We start from the raw sequence: 20,873 nt of genomic DNA on the forward strand, positions 1-20,873 counted from the left end.
AGGAAAGAAACAAATCCTATCATTTGCAACAACATGGATGGAGCTAGAGGGTATGCTCAGTGAAATAAGTCAGGCAGAAAAAGACAAATACCAAATGATTTCCCTCATTTGTAGACTCTAACAACGAAGCAAAACTGAAGGAACAAAATACCAGCAGACTCACAGACTCCAAGAAGGCACTAGCAGTTACCAAAGGGGAGGGGCGGGGGAGGGCAGGTGGGGAGGGAGAAAGAAGGGGATTGAGGAGCATTATGATTAAGTACACATTGTGCAGGGTCACAGGGAAGACAGTGTAGCACAGAGAAGGCAAGTAGGAACTCTGTGGCATCTCACTACACTGATGGACAGTGACTGCAATGGGGTATGGGGGGGACTCGATAATAAGGGTGAATGTAGTAACCACATTGTTTTTCTTGTGAAACCTTCATAAAATGTATATCAATGATACCTTAATAAAAAATAAAAATAAAAAATAGAAGGGCTTACACTTCCCGATATCAAAACTTACTATAAAATTACAGTAATCAAAACATAAAGGCAGACCTTTAGACCAATAGGATAGAATAGAGAGCCCAGAAATAAACCATCACATATAAATTCAAATGATTTTTGACAAGTGTATCAAGACCATTCAGTGAGGAAAAGACAGTCTTTTCAACAAATGGGACTGGGAAAACTGGATATCGACATGCAAAAGAATGAAATTGGACCCTTACCCTAACACCATATATAAAAATTAACTCAGAATGGATCAAGGAAGTAAATGTAAGACCTAAAACAATAAAATTCTTAGAAAAAAACATAGGACAAAAGCTTCACAACATTAGATTTAGCAATGATTTCTTAGATTGCAAAGACACAGATATTAAGGAAAAAAATTGGACTTCATGAAAAGTAAAAAATTTTGTGCATAAGATCCTATCCACAGAGTTAAAAAGGCAACCCAGAGAATGGGAAAAAATATTTGCAAATTATATATCTGATAAGGGATTAATAGCCAGAACATATAGAGAACCCCTAAAACTCAACAAAAAAATAAACCACTGTATTAAAAAGTGACCGAAGGACTTGAATAGACACTTCTCCAAAGAAGATATATGAATGGCCAGTAAGCATATGAACAGGTGCTCAATATCACTAACCATTAGGGAAATGCAAATCAAAACAACAATGAGATACCACTTCACACCCATTAAGATGGCTACCATTAAAAAAAAAAAACCAGAAAATAGTTAAGTGTTGGTGAGGATGTGGAGAAATTGGAATGTTGGTAGGAATGTAAAATGTACAGCTTCTGTGGAAATGAGTATAGTGGTTCCAAAAAAATGAAATGAAGAATTATCTTTTTTATCCAGCAAATTACACTTCTGGGCATATACTGAAATGAATGGAAAGCAGGGTCTCAAAGAGATATTTGTCCACCCACATTCTTAGCAGCATATTCACAATAGCTAAATTGTGGCAAGCAACCTAAATAGCATACCACTGATGGATGAATGGACAAGCAAAATGTGATATATATCTGCAATAGAATAGTATTTAGGCTTAAAAAGAAAGGAAATTCTGCAATATGCTATAGCATGGACAAACCTTGACATTATGAAAGTGGAATAAACCAGTTCCAAAAAGATGAAAATGTATGATTCCACTTACATGAGGCACTTAGAGCAGTCAAATTCTTAGAAAGTGTTATGGTAATTGCCAGGGATTGGGGGAGAAGGGAGTGGGGAGTTATTTATTGTTTAATAGGCAAAGAATTTCAGTTTTCCAAGATGCAAGAGTTATAGGGATGGATGGTGGTGATGGTTGCACAACAATGTGAATGTACTTAATACCATGGAACTGTATATGTAAAAATGGTTACAAAGGTAAATTTTATGTTATTTGTATTTTTTCACAATAAAAAAGAAGGAAAAAATCAATTACAAAAACAAAAGAACATAATGTTTACTTCTGGAAAAAAATGGTAAGAGTTGTATCTTCATCTTCATATTACTCAGTGATATTTCATGATTCACTTGGTTTTGAGAGGAAAACTAGAAAAGACCCAAGAGCTTGTTTACTAGACATTAGCCAACCCATAGCTCCAATAGGAACAAGCCACAGTGCTGGTTTTCTTTCCATTGTGTGACAGAGAAAGCCATTTTCCTGCTTATCATAATAACCGTTAGACTGGAGATAAAGTTGTTTTTGCTTGAAAAAAAATTGTCACAAATCCATCCCATTTGTTGAGAAATTTGCATGAAAGCCAGCAGTAAGAGCTAGAGCACCTCAGAGAAGACTGCTCAGTTGACCTTCAGTAGGGCAGCATGCTCATATTTATCCAGTTCAAGCTCTTTATTATACTTCCCCTGACTAGAAAACACCTCTAAGGGGCCCTTCAGAAGTAATTTTCCCAGATGGAAATACAAAGGTAAAAGAATCATTGAAGAGAATAGGCCTTGTTTGTTTTTATGCACTGAAATAGTGGAGTCAGTAATGAGTACGTGTGAGAAATTTTGTGATTTAAAAATAACCAAATCCAAAGGGAAAGGGACTGGGGAGGATGGGTGGGTAGGGAGGGATAAGGGGTGGGGAGGAAGAAAGGGGGTATTAAGATCAGCATGCATGGCGGGGGTGGGAGAAAGGGGAGGGCTGTACAACACAGAGAAGACAAGTAATGATTCTACAACATTTAGCTATGCTGATGGACAGTGACTGTAAAGGGGTTTATAGGGGGGACCTGGTATAGGGGAGAGCCTAGTACACATAATATTCTTCATGTAAGTGTAGATTAAAGAAAAAAAAAAAAAAGAAAGAAAAGGGGGATTACTCCATGATAGGATAAAAATAACTATAAATAAATGATTAATGCATGCTCTAAATATCCTATATCCTTAATTTTGATCACTTAAAGGGGGTCAGATGATCGGCCTTGGAGGTACACTTTTCTGATAATATTCCTTTCTCTTAATAAAAAAATAAAAAAAGCAGTTCCTGTGTGGTGACCTCCAATGAGTTCTACACAATGGTATAAAGGGCAGATCAAAGTGTGAGCAAAGGGTATGTTTGTGTTTATACAGAGGATCAAAGCCTAATTGGGCTACCCCGAAAATGAACTAAGATACGATATGAAGAAGAACTTCCAACATCAGCACTCTCTGGAAGACTCATGCCAGAAGATGATCATCAAAAAACCCCAACAAAGATCCACGCACTGCTACAGCTGTAGATGCACTCATCCCACCGGTTCCTGGACTTGCCATGGGAATGAGGAAGGAGATATCTAAGCTGGCCTGTGCATACAGTAAAACAACAAATTTGACTGGATCTACACTGTTGGAACTCAACCAAGAATTAGGAGAAGTGCAAGTTGTAACGCTCCAAAATCTTACAACTACGACTATCTACTGTTAAAAGAACATATGGGATGTGAACAGTTCCCTGGAATGGGCTGTTTTAATTTGTCTGATTTCTCTCAGACTGTTCAAGTACAGTCAGACAATATCCATCATATCATAGACAAATTTTCACAAATGCCTAGGGTGCCTATCTGGTTTTCTTGGCCTCACTGGAGATGGCTGGTAATTATAGATCTGCTTTGGTTATGTAACTGTATTCCTATTATGTTAATGTGTGTGTGCAATTTAATTAGTAGTTTAAAACCTATACATGCTTAAATTACTCTACAAGAAGATATGTCAAAGAAATAATCAATCTTCCCATGTTTTCTTCCGCCTGCTACTTCTATAGCTTTTCTTCTTCCTTCCTAATTACAACCCTTGAATAGAATTTGTGCCTCATATCGAATTTACCGAGTATCATAATTCCTCCAAGTGCTAAAGATACCTCAAGACAAATGCTGGGCATAGAAGCCACAGGGCATAAATCTGCTAACCTTTTCAAACAATATGGCTTCTCTCTCACTTACCAACTTTACATCTCCCTGTAGGGCCCCAGAAGATGACTGGTTAGCCAGAGACAGGTAAGATTCCTCAAGGGAGGAACAACCTAAGACAGGCACAGTCACAGGGGGGCCATCAGGTGAGAAATTGGGGATCAACAGAGGTGAGGCTTAGAACCTCTCCCCCCTGTTTTGAGAGAAATCTTCTGCATCCATGGATGTTTTATTGCCCTTGTTTAGCTTGGATTAACACATAGTCTACAGGCACACACCTGATCATCTACATTTGCTCTCTTACAACACTAAACTAAGTTTTCTACCTTTATCTTGTATCTACCTACCACTTCAGCATTTTATTAAAAATAATAATAATAAAGAGAGAAATGTGGTATCCACATATAAATCAAGTATAAAAACCAAATGAGTATTCATATTTGAACTGACTGTTTAGAGTTCATAATGCATGATCAAAACCGAAAGTTTCTGTGATGACTGGCCTTGCACTGTTCACCATGTAAGAACTTATTCACTATGTAAGAATTTGTTCACCATGTAAGAACTTGTTCATTATACTTCAGAAGATTGGAGACTGTTCAGAATTAGGCTTGGGGTTGATTAATGATTGTGCATTGAGTCCCCTATACAGAATTTTATTGTTGTTAACAACCATTTGACCAATAAATATAAGATATGCCCTCTCAAAAAAAAAATGTGACTATATGGCAAATCAAGTGACACAAAGTAATATGAATGAATCATTAATAAATGTGTTAAAGAAAAAAAAAAAAACCAAATCCAGAGCACAAGGCCCAGCTGCTCATCAGGGACACTTAGGATCCTTGTTTTGCCAACAGGTTTCAGCCTTAGGCAAGTTCGCTATGGATTCAATGTGACCAAAGAAATTGACAGCAAAATGTTCTTTGGGGTGAAAGGATTTATTACCCGGCTTGTTCTCCCTGTGGTAGGTCGAGCAGTAGCGTCTCTGCCTCTGCCCAGAGCACTGGGCCGAGCTCTCTATATAGTGCAATAATAGCTTATTGCCTAAAGGTGTGGAAGCGGCAGCATAGCAACAGGCCAGTTACATCATCAGGAGGTTTAAGTTCAGTGAGGATCCTGGCCATAGGAACCCTAACTTCCCCACACTTCACCCCTTCAGGGTTCTCATGTCACAATCCACATGTTTTCAATCTTCCACAATGGTCCCTGTGTGAAAAAGCTGGAGCACTGTAACCAGATTCCACAACAGCAACAGAGGATAATAATAACTTAAGAGATAATAAATATTAAGAAACAGAAAGATTTTGATACAGGTAACAAAAATTATAATAATCCTCAAGCCAGAGGAAGTTCCCAATCTACAAAGACTTTAGGGGTGATAAGACACATGTTTTAATGACACCAACAAAAGCAAATCTTGTCCAACAGGTAGGATGCATGCAAGAGAGTGGTCCTGTGATAGGACTGTAGCAGGAAGGGGGTCCCTTCCAGGTCTAGTGTACCATACTTTTACTCCTTTCCCCGTGGCGGTTACTGAAGGGTCTATATATAGTGCTACTGGAGGTGCATGCACTGGCCATAATGATAAAACAAAACTCCCTGGTAAGATGCTCCTACCTTCTGGCCATTCAGGATATACTACTGTGAACTTTGGGGGTCACTCTGCTATTATTCCAGGAATACAAAGGAGGCCAGTTTCCAGGCCTTGTCCCCAAGGTGCCAGGAGAGCCAGCCATTGTTGGTCCATGTGTTGAAAGGTCCAAGGCCACTTCCACTCAATGGAGTCTCCGGGGTTCAGGGCAGTTGGTGCTGGCAGCAAGATATTATCCTGGTGGCTGAACCTTGGCTTCAGTGATTCTTCCTTGGTTTCTACTTGCACTGTATAGGGAAGGCAGCCATATGTATTAATATGTCTACGGGACTCAGGGCTCCCTTTCGGGGTCTCTCGTTCAAATGCCGTAGCACAGTCCATAAGTGAACTGACCATCCCCACAGACTGTTGGTATCTGACTTTAGTCTGGATTTTAACAAGCCATTGTGCCTCTCTTTCGTGCCTGCTGCAGTAGGATTGTATGGCACATGAAACTTCCATTTGATTCCCAGCTGTCGCACTCATTCTTGCAGTGTATGTCCAGTAAAATGGGTGCCCTGATCACTCTCAATCACCTGTGGTCGGCCATAGGCAGCAAAGAGATGCTCAAGGCCTCTTTTGGTTGTCTGCTGGTCTGCACAACAGGTAGGAAAAGCAACCAGAAGTCCAGTAGCTGTGTCCACACAAGTCATCACATACCGGTATCCTTCTGACACAGGTAGAGGCCCAATATAGTCTATCTGTCACCTGATGAGGGGTATAGGCCCCTTAGCTATTGTTGCATGTTGCTGTGGAACTTGGTGTGGGCCCCTTTTGGAGCACATAACACACTTCTGCCAGGCTCTACTAACTTCTTCAAAGGTCAAAGGCAAGCCCCACTGACAGGCTAGAGCCCTGTCTTTTAGCCCACATGCAACAAATGCTGATGTAACCATTGGGCTACATCAGAGACAGGCTTTCCTTCTAACCAATGTATCTGGGCCTATTTATCTGCTTCATCATTTCCTGGGGATGCCAGTGGCAAATGACCTGTCACATAGTATACTGTAATTATTTTAGTCTGACCACAGGCCCATAAGTCTTGCCACAGTTCTTGCCCCCAAAGGGGTCAGTGACCAACCAGCCAGTTGGTATGGTACCAGGTTGGTAGCCACAGGGTCAAACCCTGATAGACAGCCCAGCTGTCAGTGCAGACAACTATAGGGGAGGGCTCCTGGCTGATCACAAGCCACATGGCCCACAACTCTGCCCATGGGCTGCTCCTCCCCTCACCATCTTTCATTCATATTATCTCAGTCCTAGGTTGCAAAGCTATGGCCCTCCATTTTGGGGGCTGCCCATGGCTGGAGCCATCTGTGTACCATGCATCTTCGGGTATATGGGCTCTTCCCTCCTGATAGGGACTCTCTGCTACTAATGGTTCAAAAGCAAGTTCTTCCTGCTTTTCACTAGTATATGTCACTGGCCCCAATAAGCGTTGGAGTTCTTCACTCAAGGGGCTACTAGAGAGGGCACTGTGCTGCTGTAGGTAAGCACCCCACTTGGCCAGTGTGGGCATTTGTGCCACACCACTCCTTGGCTTTTTGGTCCAGTCTTGTACCCACCCCAAGATGGAATAGGTGGTTATCACCTTTATCAGGGCCATTCCAGTGATGGGCTCTGTAGCCAGCAAAGTGTGATACACAGCAGCCAGCCGTTTTTCTCTCAAAGTGTATCGTACCTCTGCCCCTTTCCAGAGTTGTATAAGTTAGCGAGTTCATTCAAGCAGCTGCCAGAGGCCCAGCCATAACCGTCTTCAGTCACATGAGCATTCAGCTCACAGGGCCTTGATGGGTCTATCACACTCAAGGCCTGCATGGCCTTGACTGCCTGTTTTCCTGTAGTAAAGGCAGATGCACATGTCTTATCCCAGTCCCACCTGATGCCCTTTCATACCAACAAGTATAAGGGTTACAGAATTTGTGCCAAGTGCAGGATAAACACTCTCCAGTAGCCTAGAAAACCCAGAAATTCCTGTAGCAATGCTATAGTTGAAGGGGTAGGAAAGGCCTGGACTTTGTCTATAACTGCTTCTGGTATAACCTTGGTCTTACCCGAACAGATGATCCCCAAGAATCTGACAGACAAAACAGGTCCCTGAACCTTGGTACTGTTCACAACCCATCCTTTCTCCTGTAAATGTTGCAGCAGTCTAGGTGCTGCACCTTCTAGATCTGAAAGAGAATTGGACATGAGCATGACATCATCAATATAATGGTACAGCTGTACCTTTGGCGGTTCCTCCCATGTAGCCAAATCCTGGGCTATAAGTCCATGACACATGGTGGAGCTGTGGAGGTATCCCTGTGGAAGGACAGTGAAAGTCCATGGCCAGGCAAACTGTTCCTGACTTTCCTGCTCAATGTCAATGGAACAGAAGGCATTAGCAAGATCTACCACATAATGGTATGTTCCTAGTTCATGGCTGAGGGTATCCATCAAGTCTGCAATAGAGGGGACAACAGCATGCATATGGGGTATGACTTTATTCAGTTCTGTGTAATCCACAGTCATATGCCAGGAGCCATCTGGCTTCTTTACAGGCCACACTGGGGAATTGAAAGGACTATGGGTGGGCTTTATAATACCCATCTTTCCAGCTCCTGGAGAGTTTATCCAATCTCTTTATGCCCTCCAGGCAGTTTGTATTGTTTAGTATTAGTCACCCGCAGAGGCACAGGCAAAGCTATGGGTGGGTTCCTAACATGTCCCCTCAGAACTGCCTTCACTACACGTACTCTCAGTCTGAACTCACCTGCAGTGGTCTGCAACCATAGACCCTGCAGGATATCCATCCCCAAAATACACTCAGGGATAGGAGATATATACACAGTATACTCTTTTGGGGGTAGACGCCATGTTCCCAAAGGGATTTGGGCTTGTTTCACTCTGATAGCCTTACTCCCGTACCCATCTATGATAGTGGGGGTCCCAGGTAACCCCTCAGGGTTACCTTGAATCAGTGAACATTCAGCCCCTATGTTCACCAGAGCCAGGACATGTTGTATGTTCACTGGGGACCAAAGGATAGCTATTTCAACATGTGGTCTCTAGTCACCCTGGTCCCTCAGGGCAGATACCTTGACCTTCCCCAGTCAAACAGTGTTCCCCAATCACCTTCCTGTGTGGGCTCAAGTGAGGTTGGCTCGCTCTCCAGCAGGAAGTCTTGCAAACACCCAGGCCAGACTTGTGGCTCTGTCTCTGACCTCTGCCTCTTTGGTCTTAATGGCTGGAACTGCTGCTCTGGTTTCAGCTGTTGCCATAGCTCTAGTAAGATCCTATTTGACTTCCCATCTAATTTTCTTTCATCTGCTCCTGCCCATATTAAATCAACCCACATCTGGGTCCTAGTAACCTTCATGGGGCCCTGTAAATTCTTCCTCTGAGTAGCAGACCTTATTTCTTTGGGGAACTTTCCAGCTCCTGGGGAATTTTCAGCTGCTGGGTCTTTATTTTCTTTACAACCACTGGGCCTGCTTTCAATACATGATGGGTCAGTGCCTCTTGCACCACCCCTTCATCCTTCCCCAGCTCCTCCATTTCCAGGCATGATGGCACCTTTCCTTCCTCTCCCCCAGGTACTTCCTCTGCTACAGCGTTTACCTTTCCTACCGTGCCCCACAGCAATGCCAGCTCAGTCTTCAGCAGCTCTCTTACTTCACCTCAATGCTTCACAGCTGGTGCTCTTGTGCCTCCTCCACCTGTGCTTCCCTCAGGAGTTCATATTTTTCCTTGATGGCCTTTTCTTCCTTCAGAGCACCTGGCAACACTGCTGTCTTGTTCTGTAAGGAGTCTTTCTTTTTTATATATAATTAATTTTTTATGAAGGTATTATTGATATACACTCTTATAAAGGTTTCAAATGAAAAAATGATGTGGTTACTACATTCACCCATTATCATGTCCCTCCCATACCACATTGCAGTCACTGACCCTCAGTGTAGGAAGATGCCACAGTCACTATTTACCTTCTCTGTGCTACACTGTCTTCCCCCTGATCACCCCCAAACCATGTGTGCCAATATAATACCCGTGAATCCTTATCTCCCTCCCTCCCCACCCACCCTCCTCCACCCGTCCCCTTTGGGATTGGGCTAGTCCCTCCTTGGAGTGTGTGAGTCTGTTGCTGTTTTGCTTTGTTGTTATACTCCACAAATGAGGGAAATCATTTGGCACTTGTCTTTCTCTGCCTGGCTTATTTCACTGAGCATAATATCCTCCAGCTCCATCCATGTTGTTGCAAATTGTAGAATTTGTTGCTTTCTTATGGATGAGTAGTACTCCACTGTGTATATGTACATCTTCTTTATCCATTCATCTACTGATGGACACTTAGGTTGCTTCCATATCTTAGCTACTGTAAATACTGCTGTGATAAACATAGGAGTGCATATGTCTTTTTGAAGCTGAGAAATTATATTCTTTGGGTAAATTCCTAGGAGTGAATTCCTGGGTCAAATGGTATTTCTAATTTTAGTTTTTGATGAACCTCCATAGTGCTTTCCAAAATGGTTGAATTAACTTACATTCCCACCAGCAGTGTAGGAGGGTTCCCCTTTCTCCACATCCTCACCAGCATTTGTTGTTCTTAGTCTTTTCAATAATGGCCACCCTAACTGGTGTGAGGTGATAACTCATTGTGGTTTTTATTGGCATTTCCCTGATAATTAGTGATGTGGAGCATCTTTTCACATGCCTGGTGGCCATCTAAATTTCTTCTTTGGAGAATTGTCTGTTCATATCCTTCACCCATTTTTTAATAGGGTTATTTGCTTTTTGGGTGTTGAGGCATGTGAGTTCTTTATATATTTTGGGTGTAAACCCCTTGTTGGATATGTCATTTACAAATATATTCTCCCTTGCTGTAGGATGCCTTTTTGTTCTGTTGATGGTGTCGTGTCCTTTGCTATACAGAAGCTTTTTAGTTTGATGTAGTCCTATGTGCTCATTTTTTGCTTTTGCTTCCCTTGCTCGAGGAGATGCATTCAGAAAAAAGTTGCTCATATTTATACTCAGGAGATTTTTGCCTATGTTATCTTCTAAGAGTTTTATGGTTTCATGACTTACATTCAGGTCTTTGATCCATTTTCAGTTTACTTTTGTATAGGGGGTTAGACAATAATCCAGTTTCATTCTCTTGCATATAGCTGTCCAGTTTTTGCCAACACCAGCTGTTGAAGAGGGTTTCATTTCCCCATTGTATGTCCATGCCACCTTTATTGAATATTAATTGACCATATATACTTGGTTTTATGTCTGGGCTCTCTGGTCTGTTCCACTGGTCTATGGGTCTGCTCTTGTGCCAGTACCAAATTGTCTTGATTACTGTTGCTTTGTAGTACAGATTGAAGTTGGGGAGCATAATTCTCCCAGCTTTATTCTTCCTTCTCAGGATTGCTTTGGCTATTCGGGGTCTTTTGTGGTTCTGTATGAATTTTAGAATTATTTTCTCTAGTTCATTGAAGAATGCTGTTGGTATTTTGATAGGGATTGCATTGAATCTGTAGATTGCTTTAGGCAGGATGGCCATTTTGACAATATTAATTCTTCCTGTCCATGAGCATGGGGTGTGTGTCCATTTATTGGTATCTTCTTTAATTTCTCTCATGAGTGTCTTGTAGTTTTCAGTGTATAGGTCTTTCACTTCCTTGGTTAGGTTTATTCCTAGGTATTTTATTCCTTTTGATGCAATTGTGAATGGAATTGTTTTCCTGATTTCTCTTTCTGTTAAATCATCATTAGTGTATAGGAGTGCAACATATTTCTGTGTATTAATTTTGTATCCTGCAATATTGCTGCATTCAGATATTAGATCTAGCTGTTTTGGAGTGGATTCTTTAGGCTTTTTTATGTACATTAATATGTCATCTGCAGTCACAATTTAACTTCTTCTTTACCAATCTGGATGCCTTTTATTTGATTGTTGTCTGATTGCCATAGTGAGGACCTCCAGAACTATGTTGAATAAAAATGGAGAGAGTGGGCATCCTTGTCTTGTTCCCAATCTTAAAGGAAAGGCTTTCAGCTTCTCACTGTTAAGTATGATGTTGGCTGTGGGTTTGTTATATGTGGCCTTTATTATGTTGAGGTACTTGCCCTCTATACCCATTATGTTGAGAGTTTTTATCATGAATGGATGTTCTATTTTGTTGACTGCTTTTTTGGCATCTATGGAGATGATCATGTAGTTTTTTTCCTTTTTGTTGATGTGGATGATGTGGATGATGTTGATGGATTTTCTAATATTGTATCATCCTTGAATCTCTGGAATAAATCCTACCTGATCATGATGGATGATCTTTTTGATGTATTTTTGAATTCAGTTTGCTAATGTTTTGTTGAGTATTTTTGCATCTATGTTCATCAGGGATATTGGTCTGTAATATTCTTTTCTTGTGGTGTCTTTGCCTGGTTTTAGTATTAGAGTAATGCTGGCCTCATAGAATGAGTTTGGGAGTATTCCCTCTTCTACTTTTTGGAAAATTTTAAGGAGGATGGGTATTAGGTCTTCACTAAATGTTTGATAAAATTCAGCAGTGAAACCATCTGGTCCAGGAGTTTTTTCTTAGGTAGTTTTTTTACTACCAGCTCAATTTCGTTGCTGGTAATTGGTCTGTTCAGATTTTCTGTTTCTTCCTTGGTCAGTCTTGGAAGGTTGTATTTTTCTAGAAAGTTGTCCATTTCTTCTAGGTTATCCACTTTGTTAGAATGTAATTTTTCATATTATTCTTTAATAATTCTTTGTGTTTCTGTGGTGTCTGTAGTGATTTTTTTTTCCTTTGTCATTTCTGATTCTGTTTATGTGTGCAGGCTCTCTTTTTTTCTGGATTGGTCTGGCTAGGGGTTTATCTATTTCATTTATTTCCTCAAAGAACAAGCTCTTGCTTTCATTGATTCTTTCTATTGTTTTATTCTTCTCCATTTCATTTATTTCTGCTCTAATCTTTATTATTGTCCCTCCTTCTACTGACTTTGGGACTCATTTGTTCTTCTTTTTCTAGTTTCATTAATTGTGAGTTTAGTCTGTTCTTATGGGATTGTTCTTCTTTCCTGAGGTAGGCCTGTATTGCAATATACTTCCCTCTTAGCACTACCTTTGCTGCATTCCACAGTTTTTGCATTGTTGAATTATTGTTGTCATTTGTCTGCATATATTGCTTGATCTCTGTTTTCATTTGATCATTGATCCATTGGTTATTTAGGAGCACGTTGTTAAGCCTCCATGTGTTTGTAGGAATTTGTCAATTCTTCTGCATAATTTATTTCTAGTTTCATATCCTTGTGTTCTGAGAAGCTGGTTGGTACAATTTCAATCTTTTAAAATTTACTGAGGCTTTTTTTGTGGCCTAGTATATGATTTATTTTTGAAAGTGTTCCATGTGTACTTGAGAAGAATGTGTATCCTGCTGATTTTGCGTAGAGAGTTCTGTAGATGTCTGTTAGGTCAATCTGTTCTAATGTGTTGTTCAATGCCTCTGTCTCCTTACTTATTTTCTGTCTGGTTGATCTGTCCTTTGGAGTGAGTGGAGTGTTGAAGTCTCCTAGAATGAATGCATTGCATTCTATTTCTCCTTTTAATTCTGTTACTATTTGTTTCACATATGTACGTACTCCTGTGTTGGGTGCATATATATTTATAGGTTATATCCTCTTGTTGGATTGACCCCTTTAACATTATGTAACGTCTGTCTTTGTCTCTTGTGACTTTCTTTGTTTTAAAATCTATTTTGTCTGATACAAGTACTGCAATTCCTGCTTTTTTCTCCCTATTATTTACATGAAATATCTTTTTCCAACCCTTCACTTTCAGTCTGTATATGTCTTTGGGTTTGGAGTGAATCTCTTGTAGGCAGCATATAGTTGGGTTTTGTTTTTTATCCATTCAGTGACTCTATGTATTTTGATGGGTGCATTCAGACCATTTACATTTAGGGTGATTATCAATAGGTATGTACTTATTGCCATTGCAGGCTTTAGATTCTTGGTTACCAAAGGTTCAAGGGTAACTTCTTTACTGCCTAAGACACTTAGCATGCTATTAGAAACACAATCTAAAGGTGCTTTTTTTCCCCCTCCATTTTTTCCTCCTATGTTCTTTATATATTAAGTATCATATTCTGTACTCCTTGTCTATCCCTTTTTATTACCTCTGGTGACAGCTATTAAACCTTAGGAACACTTCCATCTATAGCAGTCCCTCCAAAATAAACTGTAGAGATGCTTTGTGGGAGGTAAATTCTCTCAGCTTTTGCTTATCTGGAAATTGTTTAATCCCTACTTCAAATTTAAATGATAATTCTACTGGATAAAGTATTTTTGGTTTGATGCCCTTCTGCTTCATTGCATTAAATATATCATGCTACTCCCTTCTGGCCTGTAAGGTTTCTGCTGAGAAGTCTGATGATAGCCTGATGGTTTTCCTTTGTATGTGATCTTATTTGTCTCTCTGGCTGCTTTTAATAGCCTGTCCTTATCCTTGATCTTTGCCATTTTAATTATTATATGTCTCAGTGTTGTCCTCCTTGAGTCCCTTGTGTTGGGAGATCTGTGCACCTACATGGCCTGTGAGACTATCTCCTTCCTCAGACTGGGGAAGTTTTCAGCAATTACTTCCTCAAAGATACTTTCTATACCTTTTTCTCTCTCTTCTTTTTCTGGTACCCCTGTAATATGACTATTGTTTCATTTGGATTGGTCACACATTTCTCTTAGTATTCTTTCATTCCTAGAGATCCTTTTTTCTCTCTGTGCCTCAGCTTCTTTGTATTCCTCTTCTCTGGTTTCTATTTCATTTATCATCTCCTCCAACATATCTAATCTGCTTTTAATACCCTCCATTGTGCTCTTCAATGATTGGATCTCCACTCTGAATTCATTCCTGAGTTCTTGAGTATTTTTCTGTACCTCCATGAACATATTTATTATTTTTATTTTGAAATCTCTTTCAGGAAGATTTATTAATTCAGTCTCCCTTGGCCCTTTCTCTGGTGTTGAGATTTTGCTTCAAACTAGGTTCCTTTGATGTTTCATATTTGTATGTGGTGCCCTCTAATGCCCAGAAGCTCTACTCTCTGGAGCTGCTCAGACCCTGGAGCGATGATGGGGGTCGCAGGGCAGTGGTGCTCATGCCTGGGGGGAGGGAAGAGCTGTTTCCTGTTTCCCAGCTATTATTCCTGTCTCCACTGCCAGAACCAGTGGGCCAAACACACAGGTGTAAGCCTCTATGTTTTGTGTTTGTAGCTGCCATAGATGGGGCTTCCCTCTGGCTGACATGATGCCAGGGCAGGGGCTGCCAGTTTGTCAGCTATGTGCAGGCTACCTGGGAAGTAGACACAGCAGGCTGTGTATCACGGTGGGGGCCCTTGGAACTCTTTAACCAGCCAGGGGTATGGCAAGCCTGAAGATTGTTTAAGTTCCCAACCTGTTGGGCAGCATGTATCCGGACAATTTTGTCTACCTGTCCTTTCTCCTGAGCAGTAAGCTCTGTGCAATCCTTGCCCCTTTAGCAGCCCTCTTGCTGTTGGGAAGTCACTCAGACCGCCTGCCCAGCTTAGCCAGATATGAATTCCTGTTTTCCACAAGCAGCTGGAATCCCCACCTTTCCAGGTATTCTGCCTCTTAGCTTTCACCAGTGATTAGCTTTCACTAATCGCCAGAGCACCATGCAATGTAGGTTCGTGCTCCCAGAGCAGATCTCCAGGGCTAGGTGTTTAGCAGTCCCGGGCCTCCACTCCCTCCCCGCTCTGTTTCTCTTCCTACCACTGGTGAGCTGCAGTGGGGGAAGGGCTTGGGTCCTGCTGGGTCACAGCTTTGGTACATTACCCTGTTCCATGAGGTCTGCTCTGTTCTCCAGATGTATGCAGTCTGGTACAGCCTTCTTTCCTGTTTCTCTTTCAGGGTTAGTTGTATTAATTATATTTTCACATTATATGTGGTTTTAGGAGGAGGTCTATGTCTCACCTTTCATGCCGCCATCTTTAATCTTGTAAGAAATCTTTTACCTCTTCAAATGGCACCTTGCTACTGGCATTTTTGTGCTGCCTCCTGTAGCATCAATGTCATTTCCCACAGGGAATCCACAGAAGTTTGCAGCTCGCATTCTCGTGCTGCCATTTTTTGGGTCTTTTTCAGGAGCATGTCCTTCTCTTCTGTAGACTTTTTTAATACTGTGAGAAGCAGCCAACCCACTATCCCTGCTGCCTCATGGGCACTCTGTCTCTCAAAAGACCTACTTCCTATACCAAGGGCTATCCATAGTGCCTCAGGTATCACCTTCACTTGCCTCCAGTCCTGGGGTGGGGCCCAGTCCTCTAGGGAGCAAGCCACCTCAGACCACATACCCACTGGGGGCAATCCACTGTCTCCCCATTCACAGGGGCAGCCTGCCGAAGCACCCCTTCCATAAGGGCAGCCTTTTTCCTTGGTCAACAATGAATCCTGCCAACTATGCCAATTGTCTTGCCAACGGGTTTCGGCCCTGGGCAAGTTTGCTATGGATTCAATGTGACCAAAGAAATTGACAGCAAAATGTTCTTTGGGGTTAAAGGGTTATTACCCAGCTTGTTCTCCTGGAGGTAGGTTGAGCACTAGTGTCTATGCCTCTGCCCAGAGCACTGAGCTGAGCTCTCTGTATAGTGCAATAATAGCTTATTGCCTAAAGGTGTGGAAGCGGCAGCATAACAACAGGACAGTTACATCATCAGGAGGTTTAACTTCAGTGAGGATCCTGGCCATAAAAACCCCAACCTCCCCACAGTCTCCAAGAATGGTAACTCAGATCCAATTGGCTCTGGCTTTGAGAAGCAGAGCTCTGTGCACTAGGAAGTAGTAGGTTCCCTAGTTGTTGGGGCCTACAGAAACATAAAAAGTCATGGCATTTGCAGTTTGGGTCTTCACGTCCCTGCCAAATTTCTTCTGCTGAAGAATCTTTACCAAGAAATTAGCACCACAGGGAAACTCCCTGCAAGTACCCTTAGGGAGGCTTGAGGTGACTCAGGAGAAAGGCCACAGGGAGTCAGAAAGACTGAGGCTCAAATCCAGCTCTATCTGTCAACTTCATTGTGACTCTGGGAAGATATTTGACTCCTCATAGCCCTGAGAATTTGTTTCAGTAGATTTGGGACAGGATCCAGGAATCTGTATTTTTAGCCAGCCCAATGTGTGACTCTGATACTAGAACCCTAGTTTGGGGCTGTTTCCTAGAAGCAATATTGCCTAAGGCTAAGCTTAGACCCTGGAGCCAGACTGGGTTAATTTCAGCTTCACCAGTTTAGGAGCTGTGTGTCCTACGGTAAGCTACTTCACCTCAGTGTCTCAATATCCCCATCTATAAAATGGGGATAATACCTTTCTCATGGGATTATTGTGAAGATGAAAGATGCTAATTGTATAAAGCATTCATAAAGGAGCCAGTTACACAGGAAACACTGTATGAGTGTTATTCCAGAGCTACAAACCTTCATCTACAAACTCCAAAATTTTAAAAATTCTAAAAACAAAATTTTTTTAAAAATTTGGCACAAGTTAATTTGGCAGCAAAACCTGATCTGAACTGATGAGAGGCTATTTAAAGTCCTTATTTATCCCTTATTCTGTGAACATTAATACATTTAATTGAAGAAATATTAACACATTTTATTATGATACTGTCCCACACTCCACAGGTATAATAAATATTAATATGATATAAATATATTATGTAAATGTGATAATATGCTGTATATTTATTTCCTAAAAACCTGAAATATTCTCAACAACATTCTTCAAAACACAGGAGTTCCAGAAAAGGGACTGTCGACCTCTATTGTCCTTTGTTGGCCAGAGACAATGTATGACAACCAATGTGAGAGAACTCGCCATCTAGTGGTTGGAGTGGAGAACCATGGTACAGAACTGCGTGATGAGAGGGAGGAAAGCTCCCAGGATCAGAGACAAGTACCTTCTGGCCTGTAAACCAGAACAATTCTTTTTAAAGGGCATTTTTAAATGTCTTCAGGGTTTGCTGTGTGGGTAGGGAAGCCATCACTTCAATTAAAAAAATTAATATTCAATTTATTAAAGTAACATTAAAAACATTACTTACGCCTTTTTTAAAAGTCCAGCTTGTAGTTCTCATTGTATAAATCTAGCAAATGTTAATCATTTTTAAGGGAATTTTGTCCAATTTATAAACTTAAACGTTTTTAAATATTCCCAATTGCATTTATGCATTTAATATATTTGGTTTCCTTCTTGAAGTACTTCAATTGTCTGGCAAGCCAAATGCAAACAAAATACTATTATTGAAAATTTCCTGTAGTGTATAGCTTCCAATACTATATATATATATAATTAATTACAATCGAAATCATGAAGTCTAAACTTATTACCCAATTACACATTCCAAATTGGAATAAAAAAAATACCCCAAGTAATTTTTAAATTGCTTATCAGTTTGCTGAGATTTCCCAATCCCAGAATGAATCCTGGCCAGGGTACAGGTGGATTTAACATTTGCTGTCTCAACTACTTTGTTGAATATCCTTTACTTTCTAATGCTTTCATTCTCTCAATTTCTGCTCTCACATGGAGACTCCCTCTTCTAAACCAATAGATTGCAAATAAAATGACTTCCAACACAACCTTTATGCCTGGGGTCAGCAAACTTTTTCTGTAAAGGAAGGGCCAGATAGTATTTTGGATTTTGTGGACCATGTGGTTGCAATTACTCAGCTCTGCCATTGTGGTGTGAAAATAGCCATAGACTTCACATAAATGACTGTGGCTGTGTGTGAAACTTCATTTATGGACATTGAAATTTGAATTTCATGTAATTTTCATGTGTCACAAAATAAGCCATTTCTTTAAAAATATTTAAACATAAAAACCATTCTTTAGCTTGTGAGCTGTACAAACACACTGGGCCAGATGTGACTCACAGGAGGGCTACAGTTGTGCAAACCTAGTCTAACCCTGAGTTTCATAATCAGTTAGCAGGTAAGTACTGATGTCAATTCTTGTTTTACATTCTTTCAAAACTCACAAATTTCTCTGGAATTTACCATATTGAGAAGTTATTTGGCAGGTAAGACTTTGTTCATAGAGCACTCTGAAGCAGTTCCACCATGCTGCACCCCTATTTCCAACCTTCCTGTTGAATCATCTGGTCTATGTATTACTTTCATTGGGATTTGTCAGTGAAATACTCTGATTTGTGTAGCCATGTAAAAGATCGTCTTTCTGTTGATTTCTTTTCCTTTGCTAACCCAGAAGTCTTTGCCTTTATTGTAATTATCTGCTCTAGGATGTTCCTAAATAGAGCAAATAGATTTAAAATATTTTCTCAATCGAAAAAGCCAAAATTGGATTTTTTGGGGGTCCTGTACTTATTTTTAAAAAATTTAACTTTGCAATAATCAAACCTACAAAAATAATACAAACCTAGCAAGTACATTACAAAAAATCTTTTCTTGGCCATTTGAGAAGTCATTGACCTGATGCCCATCACTTCCTAATACTTCAGTTTTTATTTCCTACAAACAAGGACATTCTATTTGCCACAGTTCAGCCACTAAAATCAGGGAATTGACACTGATGTTACCACCACCTACTCCTCAGACTCCTTTCAAGTTTCACTGTCTTAGTAATGTTCTTTTAGTGAAATGTGCCAGTTCAGTTCATTTAGTTGTTGTATTAATCTCTCCATTTCTGTGGTCATTCTTTGTGGTAACCTTGGCACGTGTGAAGACTGTTGGTTATTTTGTAAAACATCCTTCGATTTGGATTTGGGTGGTATTTGCTCATGATCACATTTGGATTTGCATCTTTGGCAGAAATATCAGAGAAGAAATGCTGTGTTCTTCTCAATGAATCCTAGAGGTGGATGTAGATTTCTCCCACTATTGTTCATTTTATTCACTTGACTAAGGTAGTCTGTCAAGGCTTCTCCACTTTAAAACTACTCTTTCCTTTTTAGAGTTAAGAAATATTTTATGGAGAGAGGTACATTTGAGACTATGTACATATCCTAACCCTCATTAAACTATTCATTTTCTGTCAATACAGACTCACAGTTTCCTATTTTATTCAATGGTTTATAAGCTATCATTCTGATGCTTATATTGTCTCAAATATACCCAGGGTAAATCCCTTAAAGCTGCCTCTGTCATTCTGACATATCCCCATTATATTTTGAGTACTCACTTGCTTTCTGGACTATCTTGTACTTTTTCTGCCCAACTATGGAATCAGCCATTTCTCCAAAGTCCTGGCTTCTTTATATGGAGAATATAGAGCCTGAATCTGGATGCTAAGGTGTTTGCACTGCATTGGGGGAAGAGGGAGTCAGCTTTTCCAAGGATCGCTTAGTAGACAGAGCTAGGGAATGTTTGTTTGTACACACATATGCACACAAAATCTGTATTTCTAACCTAACACCAGATTCTAGTCTTTTCCCTGATTCATAACACCTTCTCCAGAAATGAGAGTTCCATTATCCTTAGTATTTTTGCCTATTTGTATCAAATCCCATTCCTACCCAATCTGCCACTGCCTTCCCTCCCCTGTGAGAATGCATTCCCCATCCCATTTAGGATGACTTCTTGCACTGGATTACAGCCCCAGCTCCTACCTACAGACAGCAGGCTGTAAGTCCATGTGGATGCCGAGCTTTCTCTGCCCCACCTAATGGCAGAATTGCAGGTAAAGGAAAAAGTGGAAGGTAAAATCTGAATCTTGTTGGAATTGTATGTGAACTCCACAAGGGAAGAGATCTTCTGATTTTCCCTAATGTATCTATCCCAAGTATCTAAAACAAACTTGGGCACATGGCAGACAATAAAAAAAACTTTAAACAATCAATTTTACATAAAGTCAAGTTATTTAAATTCTTTATATTCAAATATTTAACTTCAAGATATTTTCCCACCATAATAGGCAACTTTTATAATTCTCTATTATCTGGATATATAAATTGACTTATCTGGATATATAAAATGTAAATTGTTTTATAATCTGGAAGTTATCCAAAAGATTCACAAGACAGTTACAAAAAGTTATCTAATTAGGCAATATGTTTATCTTGTATTTGGATTTATGTGATGGACAAAGCCTCACAGAATTAAAAACACTCATTTTACTAGTCTGCATAAAATCATCAGCATTGTTTGGGATCAATTTAACTAAATAGAAAAGGTATTACTTTCGAACAATATTAATAGATACATTGTTATGTCAGAAGATATGGAGACTTCAGAAAGGGATACTGGTGTGTAGGGCAGCTGAAGCTTACATAACTTTGGAGGCATTCTTTAAGGAAAAGAATTAGGTATAGGGCCTTTGCAAGTGAGGAGACCTGAAGCTTAAGCAGAAAGTATTCTTAAAGGA

Source organism: Manis pentadactyla, chromosome 4 (assembly GCF_030020395.1).
Source record: "Manis pentadactyla isolate mManPen7 chromosome 4, mManPen7.hap1, whole genome shotgun sequence".
Taxonomy (NCBI): Eukaryota; Metazoa; Chordata; class Mammalia; order Pholidota; family Manidae; genus Manis; species Manis pentadactyla.